Here is a 21,263-nt window from a genome sequence, read left to right as displayed (position 1 = left end):
TTGAATATTAATTTATTTAAAAGTTTTGTCTAAGAAAGTAGTTGTTGCTCCAATATCCAAGAAGGTCTAGTGCCTCGCCACAGCCTGGAAGCCTACTATTGAAATAAATATTTATTGAATAACTATTAAACTAATTTACTATTATAATCTTTCAACAAGTTAGAATTTTTTTTTTTGAAATTCTACAATTGACAAAATATCTTTTCTTTTATTTTTTCAAAAATACAAAGTATGACTTTATGAAAATTTTTAACCATTCTGTTTACTATTTCTTTTAAGTACCCCCTCAAAATTCAAAATATTCTAACTTCTTATGTTATTTATCCTATTTTTTATGTGATCAAAGGGGGAGGAATAGGTACAAGTTTAGGGGGAGTAAGAGACAATTTTTTTTAAAAAAAAATCACATTTTATTGCCTAATTTAGTTTTTTTTATGCATGCTTAACTTAATTTTGCAATTTCTCTACAAAACTTATGTTATTGCAATTTGTTTGTTTTTTTCTCTAACTTGAACTTAGGTTGATGTACATCAAAAAGGGGGAGATTGTTGGAACCCTGTGGTAGTTTTGATGTAATCAACTAGGTTAAAGTTAGGTCCTGTTGTGTTTGACTCTTATGTCTAAGTGTGTAGGAGTTTAGGAACACAAGAAGTCGAGCAGAAGACATAGCTAGCGAGAAGGATGGCATAGGAAGGGAGCCGATGGGTTCGGTGCATCCGAGGGGCGAGGTGTTGTGGAAGAGTACACCAGTGGACGAGAAGGACGTGTGCAACGTTCCGAGAGACGAGAAGCTGGAGCGGAAGCTTGCTCGAGGAGAAAGTTAAAAAATGGGTCCGGATGAACCCTATTTCGGATGGTCATGATCACCTAAGCGATTGGAGCAGCAGAAGAGCGAAAGAAGGTTGAAGATACTGCTGGAGGCACCTTCAAAGGGAATTGAAGGCGCCTCCGAGGCGTTTCAGTGGCGCCTCTATGCCTCACTGTGGAAGGCGCCTTCCATGGCTGGAAGGAACCTTCGATGAACAGTACAAAGGCGCCTTCCAGCCCTATGGAAGGCGTCTTCAAACCATGGATAAGATTTTTCAGGGGCTATAAAAACCCCATAGACCTATGAAATAGATAATCAACTCCTGTATTCTTTTCTTAGCAACTGTCTGAGCATTTAATGATTGTAAGAGGCTTCTTCGCCTACACGAAGAAGATCTTTTAGGATTTTTTCATTGCCCTTGGATTAATAACCACCTAGGTTCTAACCAAGTAAATAGTGTGCCTCGTGTCTTTAGTTATTAATTTAAGTTATTATTATTGTTGCTTTTAATTTGAGTTGAAAGAACGGGAAAGGTATTGTTTTCCTTTTCAGGTTATTCACATCTCCCTCTTACCGACCTCCAAGGGTCCTAACATGTACAAGTATGAAATGATGATAGTAACAATCCTACTATCTTCAAAGAATAAGTGCAAGATAAAAATAAAGCTACCAACAACAACTAAATGTAAGATATAGCGCAGTTGTTGGAGATCTTCTTGGAGCAGAATTGTCGAAGCTAGCACAAGTAGAGTAGCAGAAGTAGAATAGATTGGTGATGAAAAGTTGTTCCTAACTTGAGCCTTGAGGCCTTCTTTTATAAGCTGCATTCGACCAAAAAATCCTTCAGCCGACTGATACTTTTGGTCGACCAATATCCCTATCAGTTGATTGATCATGCATCCTTCCTTCTTCATCGAGATTCATTCTTCTCTCCATTAATTGCATTTATTGATCGATCGACTAATCCTTGTGTTCGGTCGACCAATTAGGATGAATTTCTTCTTTACCATATTCGATCATTAATTACATTAAATGTTCAATCGACTGATCCCTGGGTTCGGTCAATCGATCCGCCTGACTTCCAAGTTTGCTCTGCGCGATCTGAACCCTGCCACATCAGCTAGGTTCTACCGACTGCACTCCTATCTAGTTGACTGATCCTTTTAGATTCTATAAAATAGTGTTAGTTCCACAGTATAAAAAGTATATATCCCTGCAACACAAAGTTAGCACAATAATATAATACTGCATAAGTAAAAAAAAAGACAATAAGACCTATCTTGATTTCAACTTGAAAACCTTCCAGTTTCTTTAGTTGAACCAGCGACCTAGGGTTTGTCCTTTCCAAAGACACAACATCCCCAACGCTTCACTCCAATTGCTTACCTCAATCTAACTACCGAACATTGGATCCTCCAGAACTATTTGGAATTTCTCTGCTTAACGTCTAATCGCCTGATCCACTAAGACTTTTTCTGCAATATTAAATTAGCCAACAACAATAATAGTAATACAAAATACTATGATAAAACCAAACTTAGGTTTACCAATATTCACTGGTCTAGTCAACCACGTGCGATCGACTAGAAACCTTTTGATCAACCTTGCTTGGAGTTTACTCCTATAAGACTTCTCGTTACCTAAGGTTACCTCTCCCTAGGATTTTCACCACCTGGCTTCACTCACCAAGACCTAGGGTTATCTCCCCTAGGGTTTTCACCATCTGGCTTTACTCACCAGGACTCAGCATCAAATCGGTATGCCATGGATTTGATATTGATTCATCTAGACCTACCGAATCCTACCTGGTTTCCATGATTTACCGAGATTTTTATTTCCTAGCTACGACTAGGATTTCTCTTGACTAACTGAAGTTAGGACTAGTCACTTGGTAGACTTCTCACCCTACCCTTGCTAGGCATCTGGTTAATCTTGACCTAATTAGACTTCATTAAATATATTGTCAAACAAACATCAAAACCTTAGAGTCGATTGGACCAACAAACAAAACCATCCAGAATCAATTGACTAAATTGATTAATTGGCTCTAATCAATTACCTTGACTTGGCAATCAATTGGCACAATGAAGATTGAATACGTGATCAATTCTAGTCAATTACAGGTTTGATCATAGCTGCCTAATTAATTATGGATTTTCACCAATCAATTGAAAGCTATAAAATCAAACACATAAATGATTGGAATCGATCAGTCAATCAATTAAAGCTATCAGAATCGATTAACAAATCTTGTTAATCGATTAACAGATTTAAATCATGATATATCAATTGGAATTGATCAGCTTAATCAATTGATACCATCAATCGATTAGACACTTTATCCAATCAATTAACAGAAGAAAATCATGAAAAAATTAATTGGAATCGATCAGCCTAATTGATTGGCGAAACCAATCAATTAGGAAAGGTTTAATCGATTAACTTGATCGATTGAAGTTGTTAATCGATTAGAGATTCATGTTAATAGATTGCCAATAATAAAATCAAGCATAGAAGGCATTCATATTGATCAACAGATCGATTGGACATTACCAATCTATTAGGTTGGACATCAGTCAATTACAAACCTGAATTCACATAAAGTAGGCTTTCAAATTGATTGAGGTAATCAATTGGGTAATACCAATTGATTGTCATAAGGTATCAATCGATTGATAAACCTAAATTTTGAGATACTAAGGTTGATTAAGTGATTATTTATTCAATTAAAATTCCTAAAGTTTTTTTAGTCTATCTGTACACGTGCTACTAAATTGAACTATTATGTCGGTCCAAAAGAAGACACTTATCTAGGTTTAGTGCATTTTATGTTGATAAACGATATCTAAGCTAAAAGTAATTGGCCTAAAGGAAAATTACTTTTATGCCAGATATATGTTCAAGGTAACTTCCAACTATAGAACAAAATTTCTTTTGTTCAGATCATGCACAAAATATGTCAGCTGGAAGGAAGGCATATTGCATGGTTGATTAAGGTTGTGAGCTTTGAACATAATTATAACTCTTATAAAGTGTCAAATTATACGCACAATGGGTGGACAAAAGGAAGGTACATTGTGTGGCCAACTAAAAGTCGAGTTATATCAAAGAGTGTCGTGAACAAATTGTATTTTAGTTCATAAATTAAAATGTAATGTTGTATTTTGTATCTCATAAAGAGCTCATTCATATGCATTTAAATTTTTATTTTTATGCATAATCTTATATGTCATTATATGTATTTCTATATATTCTTGGTCTTAGGTAAATCGTGAGTTTACATTATTTACACTCTTTTAATTCAGTGCAATCTATTATTGTCAATGTTAATAACATCCCCACATTGACAGGTTTGAATTTTATTGAATGGAAAGAGTATGTTATCGTAGTCTTAGGTTGCATGGACTTAGACTATGCATTAAGACTTGATCGCCCTGCTGCCCTGACCAGTGCTAGCACTATAGATCAGAAGGCTGAATTTGAAAAGCAAAAGCGATTAAACTGTGTTTAAGTATCATGAAGTTTTCCATTTTGGCACTAATTAAAGGCTCAATAACTGAGAGAGAGAGGATGCTACGAGTTTCCTTAACTCATTAGCAGGTCATTTCGTAGCAAAGAAAAAGGTCAAGACTACCACACTTCTTTCAAAGTTTATAACTATATGGTATAACGATAAAGGAAATATCAAGGACTACATTATGAAAATGTCCAATATCTCCATAAGTCTGAAAGGACTTAAACTTGATATGTCTAAGTCTATGTTAGTACATTTCATCTTGATGTCTCTGCCCACACGGTTCACTACTTTTAAGATATCTTATAATACTCAAAAGGAAAAGTATACATTGAATCAGCTTATACCTCAATGCTTGCAAGAGGAGGAGAGACTGAGGCATGAGATACCAAAAAGTGCTCACCTAACATCTGGTTCCCAAGGTTTGGGTAAGAAGAGAAAGAGGAACAATAACGGAAAGGGAAAGCAAACTCTAGATTCTAGTGGTTTTGATCATAAGGAGCAAAAGAAACAGGATAAGGAGTCCACTTATTTTTTCTACAAGAAGAAAGGTCATATACAGAAAGACTACCCTAAATACTCCAACTAGCATGTAAATAAGTGTAAACTTTTCACTCTTGTTAGTTCAGAAATCAATTTAGCTATTGTATCCACTGACACTTGGTGGATAGATATTGGTGTTACTACTCATATAAGTATCACTATGCAGGGTTGAGTCAGGAGTTAACTTCCGCTTGATAGTGAAAGATATATGTCACGACCAGAAGACTTCATCCCTATATGAGAGACAATCTCTCTCCTCAAACAATGTTTATTGGTATCAGAGCTTAAGTTGACGATCTGTGTTTAGGAGTTCATGATTATACCTCGAGGTCTTGGATGGTCTATAGAGTCGTCTCCAAACTTAGTCTAGTATTTTTGAGCAAGATAGAAGTTATAATTTGTTTGTGTTATTTGACTAAGTATGATTATTGCCTCACATTTTAGTTCATCGCAGACTATGGTGTGAGGATGACTTCTACAGTTCATGGTCATGGTCGTAAATGTACTCGTGGTGTTGGAGAGCCTGAGTGCAAGCGACCACACCCTTCCATACTAGAGAATATTCCTAATCGGCATGTAGCTCAAGGTTCAGAACTCCCAACTGAGCAGGAAGGCGAGGACTCTAGAAGCGAGTCTGGCATATCTACTGAAAGTATTCGAGTTGGCAAGGCTAGAATAGTGCAACTTGCAAAATCAGTAAAATATCGATGCATTCCTTTTCATGGTACTACTGATCTTTGGGAAGCTCGTGGATGGATAGGAGATTTAAAGGACACATTTGGCTATTTAGCCTATCCGGAAATGGAGAAGGTACAATTGACCACCTATTTCTTCCAGGGGCAAGCAATGGTTTGGTGGCACGTGCAGAAGTAAACTTTTAGGATTGGGTCCATAACCTGAAGAAATTCATGGAGTCATTTAAAAGTAAGTATTATCCAAAAGCTTTTAAATATGCAAGACGTTAGGAAATTTTAAGTGTTTATTGAGAAGATAAAAATGTAAAGGATGTTGAATTTGACAAGTTGGTAGAATTTTGTTCATCATTAGTAGCAACTCGTGCAGACTGTCAGAAACATTTTATTTAGGGACTTGCACCTTATATCCAGATGAAAATGTTTGAATTGATTCACACGAGTTTCCAACAGACCTTAGACATATCCATTTCTATTGAAGCAACACAATGAAGATTAAATAAGGAAAATGAACAACAACAAAATAAATCCCAATCAGAGCATTAAGGAAAAGAACGACATAGTGATAGGCGAAACTCTCGGAACAAGGAACCAGATGAAAGAAACATCACGGAGGGTTCCCCTCGGTTTAAGAAGAAAGCAAAGAATAAGAATACATTGTTTCAGGGATCCTCACGCTTGACTAACACTCACCAAAAGAGAAGATCAAATGATATAGAGGCTTGAGGTCAGAGTCGATGTTATCATTGTGGACGGGATGGACATCATACTTCACCGTGTCACATAGATTAGGATATTTGTTTCTATTGTAAACTATCTGAGCACCAAAGTAGAGATTGCATGTTATGAGAACAACATGAGTCCAGGAAACCTCAGACACAACAAGGATAGACATTCCAACATTGTCAACCCCTACCACAACAACAAAGGAGTCAGTAGAGATATCAACCAACTTGGTCACAACCACATACTTCTCAGCAACAATATCATAATCATAGATGTACTAGTTACAAGCACAACTAGTACCTCCATACCAGTCTACCCAATACTTCTACTCTACTCAGCCGACTTAAGTTTCCACACAACCCCTTTTGACGTGCATGTCCTCCGGAGCCTCATCTTAGGAGCCTGCTACTGGACAGATTTATGCAATGAATAATGAGGATGCATGCTGAGCTAATAGATCGATTGTCAAAGGTATCATTTCTGTTTATGGCTTCTTATCAAATCTATTGATTGATACTAGTAGTTTATATTCTTTTATCTCTCCGAGTTTTGTGATTAAGATAGGAAAACAACCAACATTGCAACCATTTAATCTAGCCGTGTTGACTCCGTCAGGAGAAGTGCTGACAGTCGCCAAGGGCATTAAAGAGTGTCCTTTAGTATTTGATGAGCATTCTCTCATTGTGGATTTATTAGTTCCAGAAATATTAGACTTTGACATTATCTTAGGGATAAATTGGTTATCTTAAAATAATGCCTCAGTAGATTGTCTAGCAAAAGTGATGAATTTTAGTCCTCTTGGACAACTTTCTTAGAAATTCACCAGTGTTTGCGATCAAAGTTTACCTATTATCTCAACATTGCAAGCCCATAAATTGTTGTCTAAAAGGTGCAAGGGTTATCTCTTATTGATGGTTAGTATGAATGTTCCTGATGTGAAGACATTATCTGAATTCATGTGGTTAGGGAATTTACCGATGTATTTCCAGATAACCTACCTGGTATAACTCCTATACGTCAGACAGACTTTGCTATTGAACTACAACCCAGTATGCTCTCCAATATCTAAGACAACATATCCTATGGCACCAAAAGAATTAGAAGAACTAAAAGTTTAGTTGCAGGAACAACTTGACAAGGGTTTCATTCGACCAAGTGTATCCCCTTGGTGTTAGGATCGATGGTCGCGGCTAGAGAGGGGGGTGTGAATAGCCGACCCCAAAATCGCGTTTCTTTCTACAAACTAGGGTTAGCGCAGCGGAAATAAAAAACAACGAAACAAAGACAAGAAATCAAACCTCAATACGCGTCGACGTAACGAGGTTCGGAGATAAAACTCCTACTCCTCGGCGTGTCCGTAAGGTGGACGAAGCCTATCAATCCGTCGGTGGATGAGTCCCCGGAAACCCGGCTAATAATCACTCCTTCTGGGTGGAGAAACCTCGCCACAATGTCTTGCAACAGCAAGATGAACAGGAGTACAAGAATACAGCAAGAAACTAAGTACAATACACAAATGTAATAACCCTAGCTTGCCTTCTTGTCGACTGGTTGAAGCAGCAACTTCACGAGACGCCTACAACAGCAGGAACCCAGTCGAAGAAGCTCACACGAAGCTTCGGAACTCAGCAAAGCTCAAGAGCACACCAGCAGCTCAGTAGAAAGAAGAGGAAGAAGAGATTAGAACAGTAGCTCCTCAATCCCTTTTATAACCTGCGAAGAAGACACAGAAGAAACTAGTCGTTGCTACGTAACGGCTAGGATGTGGACCGATCAGGCTCCATCCTGATCGGTCCACAGAGCTCCTGATCGGTCATGGGGACCGATTAGGCTAAGCCCTACTGGACTTAAGGTCTGGACCGATCAGGCATGCTCCTGATCGGTCCAGCTTCATCCTGATCGGTCCTGGGGACCGATCAGATCTTTCTCTGATCGGTCCAGGGACCGATCCCCTTCCTTCTCTCCCGAGCTTCTTGCCTTCTGATCGTTGTTTCCTGATCGGTCTGCAGACCGATCAGATAACACTCAGTAGGCTACTGTTTGGTTATTGATCGGTCACCAGACCGATCCAGATAAGCAGTGTATCACTGGATCGATCCAGAGCTTGGTTTTTGCCCAAACCAAGTCCCAAGCCTTCCAAACCAATATCCGGTCAACCTTGACCTATTGGTATCTCATGCTTAGCATCTGGTCACTCCCTTAACCTGCTAAGACTCCCTACCAAGTGTCCGGTCAATCCCTTTGACCCACTTGGTCTTTCCAACACCAGATGTCCGATCATCTTTGATCCATCTGGATTTTTCCCTTGCCCGGCTTCACTCACCAGGACTTTCACCTAGCTTCACTCACTAGGACTTTTACCTGGCTTCACTCACCAGGGTTTTCCATCTGCCCGGCTTCACTCACCAGGACTTCCAAACTGCCTAGCTTCACTCACTAGGTCTTTCCCTTGCCTGGCTTCACTCACCAGGTCTTTCACTTTCACCTAGCTTCACTCACTAGGATTTTCTATCTGCCTTCCTGGTCTAGAGAACGAGCTACCGAGCCCTCTCTGACCTAGTCTGGAGAACGAGCTACCGAGCCCTCTCCGACTTCGGTCCAGAGAACGAGCTACCAAGCCCTCTCTGACCTAGTCCGGAGAACGAGCTACCGAGCCCTCTCCGACTTCCACATCCGGTCCAGAGAACGAGCTACCGAGCCCTCTCTGACCTAGTCCGGAGAACGAGCTGCCGAGCCCTCTCCGACTTCCACATGCCAAGCTCCCATACTTGGACTTCTCCGTGCCAAGTCTCCATACTTGGACTTTTCCCGTGCCAAGCTCCCTGCTTGGACCTTTCCGTGCCAAGTCTCCATACTTGGACTTTTCCCGTGCCAAGCTCCCTGCTTGGACTTTTCCGTGCCAAGTCTCCATACTTGGACTTTTCCCGTGCCAAGCTCCCTGCTTGGACTTTTCCGTGCCAAGTCTCCATACTTGGACTTTTCCCGTGCCAAGCTCCCTGCTTGGACTTCTCGAAATAGATCAACTCAAGTCGGGTCAACCAGGTCAACCTTGACCAAGGGTTGCACCCACAACCTCCCAAGTTTCTGTTCTTGTCAAATATCAAGATACAACTTGAGTCAGGTCAACCAGGTCAACCTTGACCTAATGTTGCACCAACAATCTCCCATCAAAGTACAACTCTCTTCTCGTCAAACATCAAAATACAACTCGAGTCAGGTCAACTCGAGTCGGGTCAACCAGGTCAACCTTGACCTAAGGTTGCATCAACAATCTCCCCCTTTTTGATGTTTGACAAAACCATCACCCAACTTAGGTTTTCTAATGTTCTTCCTTGAACATTCTCCCCAAACCTACACTCTCCCCCTTTTTGACACACATCAAAAAGAGTGAATCAAGGTCAAGAGTTTCTTCCTAATAAAAGTCTCATACCTTTTATTGAAACCCTTAATTTCCCCCTTGATACTAAGGTCAACAATTAACTTAGTGATAATCCCATATCACTCAAGTCTTTAGGAGTAAAAACTCCCCCTAAAAGTCAACTCCCCTTGACTAATAGGTAAAATTCCCCCTAAAGGTCAACTCCCCCTTGACAATTGCACCAACAATGTCTTGGAGAGTTTCAACCCTTTAGAAATCCAAAACCCCAACTTCATTGCTGAAATTTCAGACAGCACAGTCGAAACTGGCACACCCTGATCGGTCACCAGACCGATCAGGTCTTCCTCTGGATCGGTCACAGTGACCGATCCAGGCTCTCCTGGACCGATCAGAAACCCTTCTGATCGGTCCACAAACCTGATAAGGGTCTGATAAGTTCTGATTTCTCTCAACGAAATTCAGAAACCTCTAGAAAATTACAGAAAATTTCAAAAATTGTGAAATTTTGAGGATACATTCCTCATAACATATACTATCAAGGAAAAATAGTTTTCTATGAAAATAACTTCCATTTTTCAATCTTGATACAAGGTTCACAAGTCTTTGAAATAGCTCAAAGTTAACTCATCTTTGTATCAACTTGTTCAATGATGAATGATCTCACTAGAAAAGCTTCATCAAGGTTTTTCAAATCAATTTTGAAATGATTTTAAACCCTTTAATTTGGGACCACAATCTTAGGGCGAAATGTACATGACTCGTACACAAGCTTTCCCTATGATCCCCCAATTTCGAATTAGGCTCATCTAGGTACAAGAACTATGCACCTTGATCCTAACTCATAATCCTAATATCTCACACACATCTAAGGTGTATCAAACACATCCAAGTCAATTTTGATGTGAGATATGGGTTTAGGTTAGCTTAGGCTAAGTTCTCATGCATTTTCTAAAACAACAACTTGATCTCCATATCAAATTGTGTTGTTTATCCTTATATCAATTTCATTGATCATAAATGCAAGAAATGATGACATGGCATAAAATGATATCATAAATGGAAACATGTGCCAATGTCATGATGTCATGGCATAAAGTATGAAACTTAAATAAAGCATGACATTTAAACTAACCTAAGCATTATCATGACATTTTAAATGATCATAAAATAAATATGATGTCATGACATGGCATATGGTAAACAATATATGGCAAATAACATGTAAAGGTATAGAAAATACCTAATTCTAGCCTTAGTTGCCATTTTTGATAATTTTTATCATTTTGCCATAAAATTCTATATTCCTAAGTGTAATAGACCTAAAGTCATATCCTCAAGACTTTTAGATCATTATGTGCCAATTAGATTGACCTAAGAGAACTCCTCAAATGTAGTTGGCACATTCTAATCACCTTAGGAATAACTCTTAATTTCATTTTCAAGGCTTGATCACACCTTGAAAATTCCTAAAGTGCCTCCTTTTGCCATGATTAGGTTAACTACCTATTCAAGTAAGGTTGGCACACCCTAACTCATCTAGCGTGATGAAATCACGCTCCTAGGAACCCAATACCTATTTGAGCTCATTGGGTTCACTAAGTATTCACTAGGGATGACTTCCCTAGCAACCCTTCTAATGACCCTCCTAGGCTTTGAAGCCTTGGTCATTTGGGACTCATCAAGATCAACTCTAGGGGTGACTCCCCTTGTGACCTTGGTGATGGTCTTCCTAGCCCTAGATTTTGTTCCATAATTGAATGGAACATTGTGATAAGTGGGCTTGACCACTTGGGACTTAGGTTTGTGACCCAAACCTTTCTTGTCCTTGGACATTGGTTTTTGACCCTTAAACCCTAGAGATGACTTCTCCAAGTTCTTAAGAGCTTTTTCCAAAGTATCAAGTCTTGACCTCAAGACTTGATTCTCCTTCTCTAATACCTCAATTTTTAATTTTTCATTTTTCTTTGAGGTATTCCTAGGCATGTGTCTAGATGATTTGGGATTTCTACCTAGGTTATCCTTAACTAGGCTCACATGTTTGACACCTAAGCATGTGTATCGATTTCGATAATTATCATGCTTATCATTATTGTTAACAATTGCAATCAAACTACTAGCATGTGTTCTATTTGAATTGCAAAAATGAGCCTTAGATATTACCTTAGGGTTTACCTTAGCTCCCCCTATAGACGTGCTCGGTCTCTTGTCCTTGTGAGATTGTCTCCCCCTCGGACATTGACTCCTATAGTGTCCCTTTCGCTTGCATTGGAAGCACACCACGTGCTCCTTGCCCTTGCGTATCGGGACTCCGGCTTCCTTGACCTTTGGCGCCGGTGGAGTCTTCCTAATCCTCCTTGGACACTTACTCTTGTAGTGCCCAAATTCCCTACACTCAAAGCACATTATGTGTAATTTGCTAGAAATTAAAATGCTTGAGTTACCGAGGTTTGAGGATGGATGAACGCTCTCTTCTTCATCCCTTCCGGAGATAGAAGCTTCTTCTTCTTGCTCCGAACTTGAAGAAGAACTCTCCTCCACTTCATCCTTAGATGTTGAGTGGCCCTCAACTTCTAATTCGACACTTCCATGATGTGAGATACTTGGCTCACTTGACTCCTCTTCATGGCTTGAATTGGAGCTCTCCTCATGGAACTTCGCCAAGTTGTTCCACAACTCCTTGGCATTGTTGTAACCACCTATCTTACACAAGATATCGTTAGGTAATGAGAATTCAAAAATTTTCAATACCTCATCGTTGACTAGGGATTGGTGGACTTGTTCCTTGGTCCACTCCTTCTTCTCTAGGGTTTCTCCTTTCTTGTCCATCGGAGGCTTGAAACCTAATTGAACACAACTCCAATTTTCAAGGTTAGTCATAAGAAAGTACTTCATTCTTACCTTCCAAAACACGAAGTCGTCGCGATCGTAGAAGGGTGGAATCGTGACATCTTCTCCAAATAGATCCATCTCTAGCTTGTGCTCCCTCGGGTGTTAATCCGGCGAAGAGCGACCTCGCTCTGATACCACTTGTTAGGATCGATGGTCGTGGCTAGAGAGGGGGGTGTGAATAGCCGACCCCAAAATCGCGTTTCTTTCTACAAACTAGGGTTAGCGCAGCGGAAATAAAAAACAACGAAACAAAGACAAGAAATCAAACTTCAATACGCGTCGACGTAACGAGGTTCGGAGATGAAACTCCTACTCCTCGGCGTGTCCGTAAGGTGGACGAAGCCTATCAATCCGTCGGTGGATGAGTCCCCGGAAACCCGGCTAATAATCACTCCTTCTGGGTGGAGAAACCTCGCCACAATGTCTTGCAACAGCAAGATGAACAGGAGTACAAGAATACAGCAAGAAACTAAGTACAATACACAAATGTAATAACCCTAGCTTGCCTTCTTGTCGACTGGTTGAAGCAGCAACTTCACGAGACGCCTACAACAGCAGGAACCCAGTCGAAGAAGCTCACACGAAGCTTCGGAACTCAGCAAAGCTCAAGAGCACACCAGCAGCTCAGTAGAAAGAAGAGGAAGAAGAGATTAGAACAGTAGCTCCTCAATCCCTTTTATAACCTGCGAAGAAGACACAGAAGAAACTAGTCGTTGCTACGTAACGGCTAGGATGTGGACCGATCAGGCTCCATCCTGATCGGTCCACAGAGCTCCTGATCGGTCATGGGAACCGATCAGGCTAAGCCCTACTGGACTTAAGGTCTGGACCGATCAGGCATGCTCCTGATCGGTCCAGCTTCATCCTGATCGGTCCTGGGGACCGATCAGATCTTTCTCTGATCGGTCCAGGGATCGATCCCCTTCCTTCTCTCCCGAGCTTCTTGCCTTCTGATCGTTGTTTCCTGATCGGTCTGTAGACCGATCAAATAACACTCAGTAGGCTACTGTTTGGTTACTGATCGGTCACCAGACCGATCCAGATACCCAGTGTATCACTGGATCGATCCACTGATCGATCCAGAGCTTGGTTTTTGCCCAAACCAAGTCCCAAGCCTTCCAAACCAATATCCGGTCAACCTTGACCTATTGGTATCTCATGCTTAGCATCTGGTCACTCCCTTAACCTGCTAAGACTCCCTACCAAGTGTCCGGTCAATCCCTTTGACCCACTTGGTCTTTCCAACACCAGATGTCCGATCATCCTTGATCCATCTGGATTTTTCCCTTGCCCGGCTTCACTCACTAGGACTTTCACCTACCTTCACTCACTAGGACTTTTACCTGGCTTCACTCACCAGGGTTTTCCATCTGCCTGGCTTCACTCACCAGGACTTCCAAACTGCCTAGCTTCACTCACTAGGTCTTTCCCTTGCCTGGCTTCACTCACCAGGTCTTTCACTTTCACCTAGCTTCACTCACTAGGATTTTCTATCTGCCTTCCTGGTCTAGAGAACGAGCTACCGAGCCCTCTCTGACCTAGTCCGGAGAAAGAGCTACCGAGCCCTCTCCGACTTCGTCCGGTCCAGAGAACGAGCTACCAAGCCCTCTCTGACCTAGTCCGGAGAACGAGCTACCGAGCCCTCTCCGACTTCCACATCCGGTCCAGAGAACGAGCTACCAAGCCCTCTCTGACCTAGTCCGGAGAACGAGCTGCCGAGCCCTCTCCGACTTCCACATGCCAAGCTCCCATACTAGGACTTCTCCGTGTCAAGTCTCCATACTTGGACTTTTCCCGTGCCAAGCTCCCTGCTTGGACCTTTCCGTGCCAAGTCTCCATACTTGGACTTTTCCCGTGCCAAGCTCCCTGCTTGGACTTTTCCGTGCCAAGTCTCCATACTTGGACTTTTCCCGTGCCAAGCTCCCTGCTTGGACTTCTCGAAATAGATCAACTCAAGTCGGGTCAACCAGGTCAACCTTGACCAAGGGTTGCACCCACAACCTCCCAAGTTTCTGTTCTTGTCAAACATCAAGATACAACTTGAGTCAGGTCAACCAGGTCAACCTTGACCTAATGTTGCACCAACAATCTCCCATCAAATTACAACTCTCTTCTGTTCTCGTCAAACATCAAAATACAACTCGAGTCAGATCAACTCGAGTCGGGTCAACCAGGTCAACCTTGACCTAAGGTTGCACCAACACTTGGGAGCTCCAGTTCTTTTTGTTAAAAAGAAGCATCGTATGATGAGACTCTATATTGTTTATAGGCAACTGAATGCAATAACTATAAAGAATAAATACCCCATTCCACGTATTGACGATCTCTTTGATCAATTGAAGGGTACTTACATTTACCCCAAGATTGATTTGAGGTTAGGATACCACCAGCTGAGAATCAAGGAATCAGACATTTAGAAAACAGCTTTCAGAACACATTATGGTCGTTATGAGTTTTTAGTGATGCCTTTTGAACTCATTAATGCCCGAGCAACTTTCATGAACTTAATGAACAAAGTATTTCTAGAGTATTAAATCAGTTCGTGATCATGTTCATTGATGTCATTCTAGTTTATTCAAGATCGGAGGATGAACATGAAGAACATTTGCGTATAATGTTGGAGACTTTGCGTAGATAACACCTCTATGCAAAATTCAGTAAGTGTGCATTATGGTTACCTTCCATTAGTTTTCTTGGACATGTAGTTTCTAGAGAAGACACATCAGTGAACTCATAGAAAGTGGAAGTAATAACCAAGTGGGAGGGACCCAAGATGGTATTTGAAGTTTGTAGCTTTCTAGGAATAGTGGGCTACTATCGCCAATTTGTAGAAGGTTTCTCCAAGATTGCAGGATCTTTAACTCAACTTACAAAGAAAGGGGTTAAATTTGCGCATGGAATGAATCTTGTGAAGCTAGTTTTCAAGAACTCAAATGAAGACTAGTTAGTGCACCCATCCTTATCATTCCCTTAGGAGAAGATGGGTTTATGCTTTACACAGATGCGTCAAACCAAGGGTTGGGAGCAGTGCTAATGTAACGTGATCGAGTAGTGACTTATGGCTCTCGACACTTGAAAAACCATGAGAAAAACTATCTAGTACATGACTGAGAGCTAGCAGCCATTATATTTTCTCTAAAAATGTGGAGACATTATTTCTATGGTATCACATTTGAGATTTACAATGATCATAATAGTCTAAAGTACCTATTCACACAAAAGGAATTAAATCTGTGTCAAAGGGGATGGATGAAATTCTTAAAAGATTAAGATTGCAAAATCAATTACTATCCAAGCAAGGCAAATGTTGTAGCGGATGCGTTGAGCTAGAAGTCTAGAGGCATGTTAGGTCATTTCAGTGTACCAGTTAAAAACTTGGTCCATCAATTTTATAGTTAAATTTAACTGAAGTGGCCCAAACACGGAGAGGCATCTTAGTCACTCTTATGGAACAATCTCCACTTGTTGAACAGATTAAAGAGTGTCAGTTAGAAGATAAATATGTACAGTCAATTGTTATAGAATTGGGACATGGTCCAAAATCAGTGTGGGACTTTTACAAAGTATTCATATTCTAGAATAGAAATGGAAGCATATCACCATGGATTTTGTTGTCAAACTACTGAGATCCAAAAAGGGTCATGACGTGATTTGGGTAGTTGTGGACCGTTTGACTAAATCAGCACACTTCTTGCCTATTAATCGAATTGATGCATTGAGCCACTTGGCTGAGCTTTATTGCCAAGAGATTGTGAGATTACATGGAATTCCTTTGAGCATCATATCCGATCGAGACCTCGCTTTACGTCTAAATTTTGGCAAAGCTTGTATTGAATTATATTTCAATTCTGCTTTCCATCTTCAGATAGATGCGTAATCAAAGCACACTATACAAACCTTAGAGGATCTTTTGCCAACTGGCATGCTTGATTTTGGAGCTAATTGAGAGGACCACTTGCATTTGGTAAAATTTTCCTATAATAACATTTTTGATTTAGTTATTTAGATGGCTCCTTTTGAGGTACTATACGGTCAAGCCTGTAGGTCACCCGTGTTATGGAATGAAGTAGGTGAACACCAATTACTTGGTCCACAATGCATTCTGAGGGATACAGAGATGGTGAAAATAATTAGACAAAGGTTATTGATAACTCAAAGTCGTCAGAAAAATTAAGCAGATAAGAGACATAGAAAGCCAGAATTCTCTGAGGGAGATCACATATTCCTTCATGTATCTCCTATGAGAGGTGTAAAGAGATTTGGTGTTAAGGACAAGCTAACACCTAGATTTATTAGGCCCTTTCAAATTCTTGAATAGGTGGTCCCAATGGTTTATAGGCTTGCTCTGCTACCTTCATTAGCAGGAGTTCATAATGTGTTCTATGTTTTTATGTTGTAGAAATATGTTTCTGATCCATCTTATGTGCTATACAGTTTAACATCTCTTTATCCTAAACTTATGAGCAGCATCCAGTTCATATCTTGGAGAAAAAAGAGCATTAACTTCGAAAGAAGAAGGTGCGTTTGTAGGGATCTTATGAGTAAAACAATAATGCACGCAGCAGAAAAAGGATCCCTCCAGAGATCCAAGTGAATATCATATACTGCATTTTCCTACTCTATCAAATAGAATAGTTACCTTTGATGCGTAAACGGTACTCCCGACAACAACTTTTATTTAGATGTAGATCTCAGCGCAATCAAGTGGTCGCACCTCTTTGGTATCCACACAAACAAGATCCTTGTTCGTCACATGAACTTGGTATTGGAGAATAACCACCTTTTGAGTGCTAACAACAAAGAGGGGTTTAGCCAAAGGAAGAAGAAGATGACTAAAAGGTTCACTAAAAAAATGCATTGCAAAAAATCCTTTTATATTCATCCAATGAATACCAAAGCTTTTTGCCCTTTGGTCTTCCTCCTTTAATGCATGATTAATCCAAATTAATCATCATTATTCTTCTTTAATGAGTGGATTTAATTGAGTCTAACTCAATGAATCTAACTCGGATTAAACTCAATCCAACCGAATGAGTCTAACTAGGATTGGACTCAATCCGATTATTAGATTCATTTGAGTCTAACTTAATGAATATAATTCGAATTAGACTTAACCCAATAATCTTAAGGCCCATAATAATTTAGTTAAACTAAATTAAACCTATCTCCAAATAAATATGTTCTTTGCATGTGACCGAATAGGTTCTCATAACGTTGGTAATGTCTTTAAAATTATTTTAGATACACAAGCAATGAGCGACATCTAGCAATGTATCATTGTTACCCAAGTGATGGAAATGTTGAGATATGACCTAACCTTTCTATGTCTATTATTTTGTATAATTATGTTCTTCTATCTTTGATATCTAGATTGATCAATGTTGGATCGAGAAGCGCTAGAGGGGGGTGAATAGCGCTCGTGGCTATTTCGTTCAATTTGTAAGACTCGAGTGTTAAAGCAGCGGAAATAAAAAGAACAACACACAAAGACACAGATTATTTACTTGGTTCGGAGCCTGTGGCGACTCCTACTCCAAGGCATGCGATCGTTGATCGCTTTCGGTGGGCAAAAACTATAATATTGTAAATGAGAGTACAACTTTGAAATATAATATTAAAGCTAGAATACAAATTATACCGACGATGAAAATCACTATCTTGAAGCTCCAAGTCGTCGAGGTCTTGTCGTAGCTCAGCCGGATCGTCTTGTTAGCAGCACACAAGAGAAAGAGCTCTAGAGGATTGATTTTTTGAGTGCTACCTCGACAACCCCTTTTATACACTGCTGAAGGCACCTCCAAGCACGTCCGAGGCGCCTCTAGGCTGCCCGAGTCGCACGCGTGGATCAGCACAGAACTGGTCGCACTTATCTGCTTTAAGGCACCTCCAAGCCTCTTCAAGGCGCCTTCAAGCCTTAGTCCAAGGCGCCTCCAGCTTCATCTGAGGCGCCTCCAGTACTGCTTCGCAGCCAGCTCCCACTTTACACCCGAGGCGCCTCCAAGCTCCATGGAGACGCCTCAGACACTGTTCATCCGAGGCTTAGCTTGTTCATTTCGTACCTGCAAGACACGTTAGTCCTAAAACAACAACATACCCTGCAAGAAAAAGTTAGAACAGATATAAATATGATAAATCAAGTAATTGATAGTCATCGGACTGTCTGGGTCTGACTTCAGATTTTTTACCGGAAACCCTAGGTCGACCCGACGCCTACTGTTCCCTCTACGGGGAACACGCCCTCACCTACTCCACTCAGGAGAGTTACCTGATGCCAGTCCGGTCCTCCAGATCGACTGGACTTTCTGCGTAGGATTACCACCCCTAGGAACTAGGGTTACCGCCCCCTAGGGTTTTTCTTCACCTAGGGTTACCACCCCCTATGACCTAAGGTTACCACGCCCTAGGGTTTTCCTCCACCTAGGGTTACCACCCCCTAGGACCTAAGGTTACTGCCCCTTAGGATTTTTCACCTGCCTAACCGCAGTTAGAACTTTCCTGAAACCTCATTCAAGCATGTTAGAAAACAAGTAATCTTAACTTTGAATCCCTTTACCATTATCAAAACTTGAGTTCGATCGTCGGATGCTTCCCGCACCAAAAATCAATGGGGCATAGATTATGTCATCCTCTTATCAATATTTGTGTTTCTTGATCCCTAAGTACACATACTCAATCAAATAAGTTTAATATATCATATTGACTAATTTGAGCATGATTGATGTGCGTAGATTATATGTGTCATTTTGTATTATTTAATGCACATCTTTCTATATTTATTGCCTGTGATTTATGCTTTTGCACCCTTTATCATGATAATTTTAGCATAATTACTATTTTGCTTCCAGCGATCTGCTCAGTGTTTATTTTCACTTTCAGGAGCAGTTTTGAGCAGAAAAGAATTCAAAAGATGTAAAAGAAAATCATTTGAAGAAGACCATGACCTAGCCTCGTCTATTCCACGGAGAGAAAAGAAAGGATTGGAGTGCCCAAGTCATTTCAGATGCAAATTGGGTCTAGCCATGCCTTGAGGCATGGCCAAGGAAGCAAGAAGACAAGGGCTATGCCAAATGACATGACAAAAATGAAGGATTAGCACAAAAATGGGCATGGCCATGCCAAATGGCACTACTAGGAGGCTGCCCATGCCTTTTCCAGAACAAACGCAGCTTGGGTCGTGCCTTGAGGCACGACCATGCCTCCAAAATCATAGGATTAAAGATCTGCCAAATGGTACGACCCTTAAAGCAAAACAGAGCAGCTCATGTTTTGGTCGTGCCAAATGGCACGGCCAAGTTATGTAGATAGAGCCAACTTGGCTCTAAACATGCCATAAGGCATGGGCAAGAAGCCCGACATAGCCCTGGCCATGCCAAATGACATGCCAAGCCATTTTGTCCAAGACAAGTTGGCTCTGGCAGTGCCAAATGGCACGGCCAGGTAGCTGGAGGACGGTTTGACCATGTCCCAAGACACAACCACCTTGTACCTCACTCCTATAAAAGGGCCACTACACCTCTTGCTAAAGAGGGGGAAGATTCAAGATGAGAATGGACCATCTAGGTCAAATCCTTGCACCCGGAGGCGTCATCTGGGCGATCCGAGACCAACCTACTACTCCATCCTCTTTGACACTCCAAGATCTTCATCCAAGGGCTTCACTTGACATCAAGATTAAGTTTTTCCTTCCCTTCCTTAGGGTTCTTCAAATTCTTATGTATTTGAGTTCTTGGATTGTAGTTCTTCTAATTATGGAGTAGATTTCTATTGTTCTAGGACGTAAGAAGTAATTGTAATATGTGGATGTTGTAAACTCTATTGAATTGTCAATTTCTTTATTTGATGAAACTTGTATGCCAATTGTTCTATTTGATGAAATGGTAGCAAGTAGGCTTTCCTTATGAACATGAATTTATCTATCTAGATTACATTTCTATATGCGTAGATCTAATTTCTGAGTTAGATACATTGCTATATGTCTATGTCTGGGCGTGAACCTGAATGTTCATTAAATTGATGCATAAATTGTTGTCTCTTTTGAATATACGCTCTGATATAGCTCGGCATTACCTTAGGATATTTGTTTAACATTGAGTATCTAAGACAACTATCCTTCTATATAGAATGTAACCTCCTAAGGGAGAATAATTCTATGTATGGATAAGTCTATCACTTGACCTAATGGACTTTCCCTAACCATATGTTACGCAAGTGACCTACGTAATCTAGACACGTACACCCGGGAGAGGCATTGTGACAAGAGGTTCTCTACTGACAACCCGGACTCTCTAAGTTACTTCTTCACTTGATGGCATACTTGGTTACTGACCAGGGAAGTACTTCGATAAACCATCACGTCTGGTATTCGGTAGTAATTTAGACTGCCCTGTAAACATACAAATGGAGAACTAGGAATGGGCAAATTCATTGCACAACATTCACCATTACAATGAAACTAACGGCCTAGAACAACTCTGAGCTAAGGCCTTCATCAGTTATCTTTTTTTTCACATCTTAATTGAAAACATAAAACAAATGATTATCGATGTTGTTTAGCAAAATTCAATGTGTAAAACCAATTAGCATTTAATCCTCAGTCCTCATGGGATTGACTTATATAAATTTTATTATTTGACAACGACCGTACGCTTGCAGTAACATATCAACGACCATGCATTCTTGTGTCCTACTTAATCAAGGGTCCACAGATATCAT

The sequence above is a fragment of the Zingiber officinale genome, chromosome 2A (assembly GCF_018446385.1).
Source record: "Zingiber officinale cultivar Zhangliang chromosome 2A, Zo_v1.1, whole genome shotgun sequence".
NCBI lineage: Eukaryota > Viridiplantae > Streptophyta > Magnoliopsida > Zingiberales > Zingiberaceae > Zingiber > Zingiber officinale.
Note: the sequence above shows the minus strand (reverse complement) of the source record.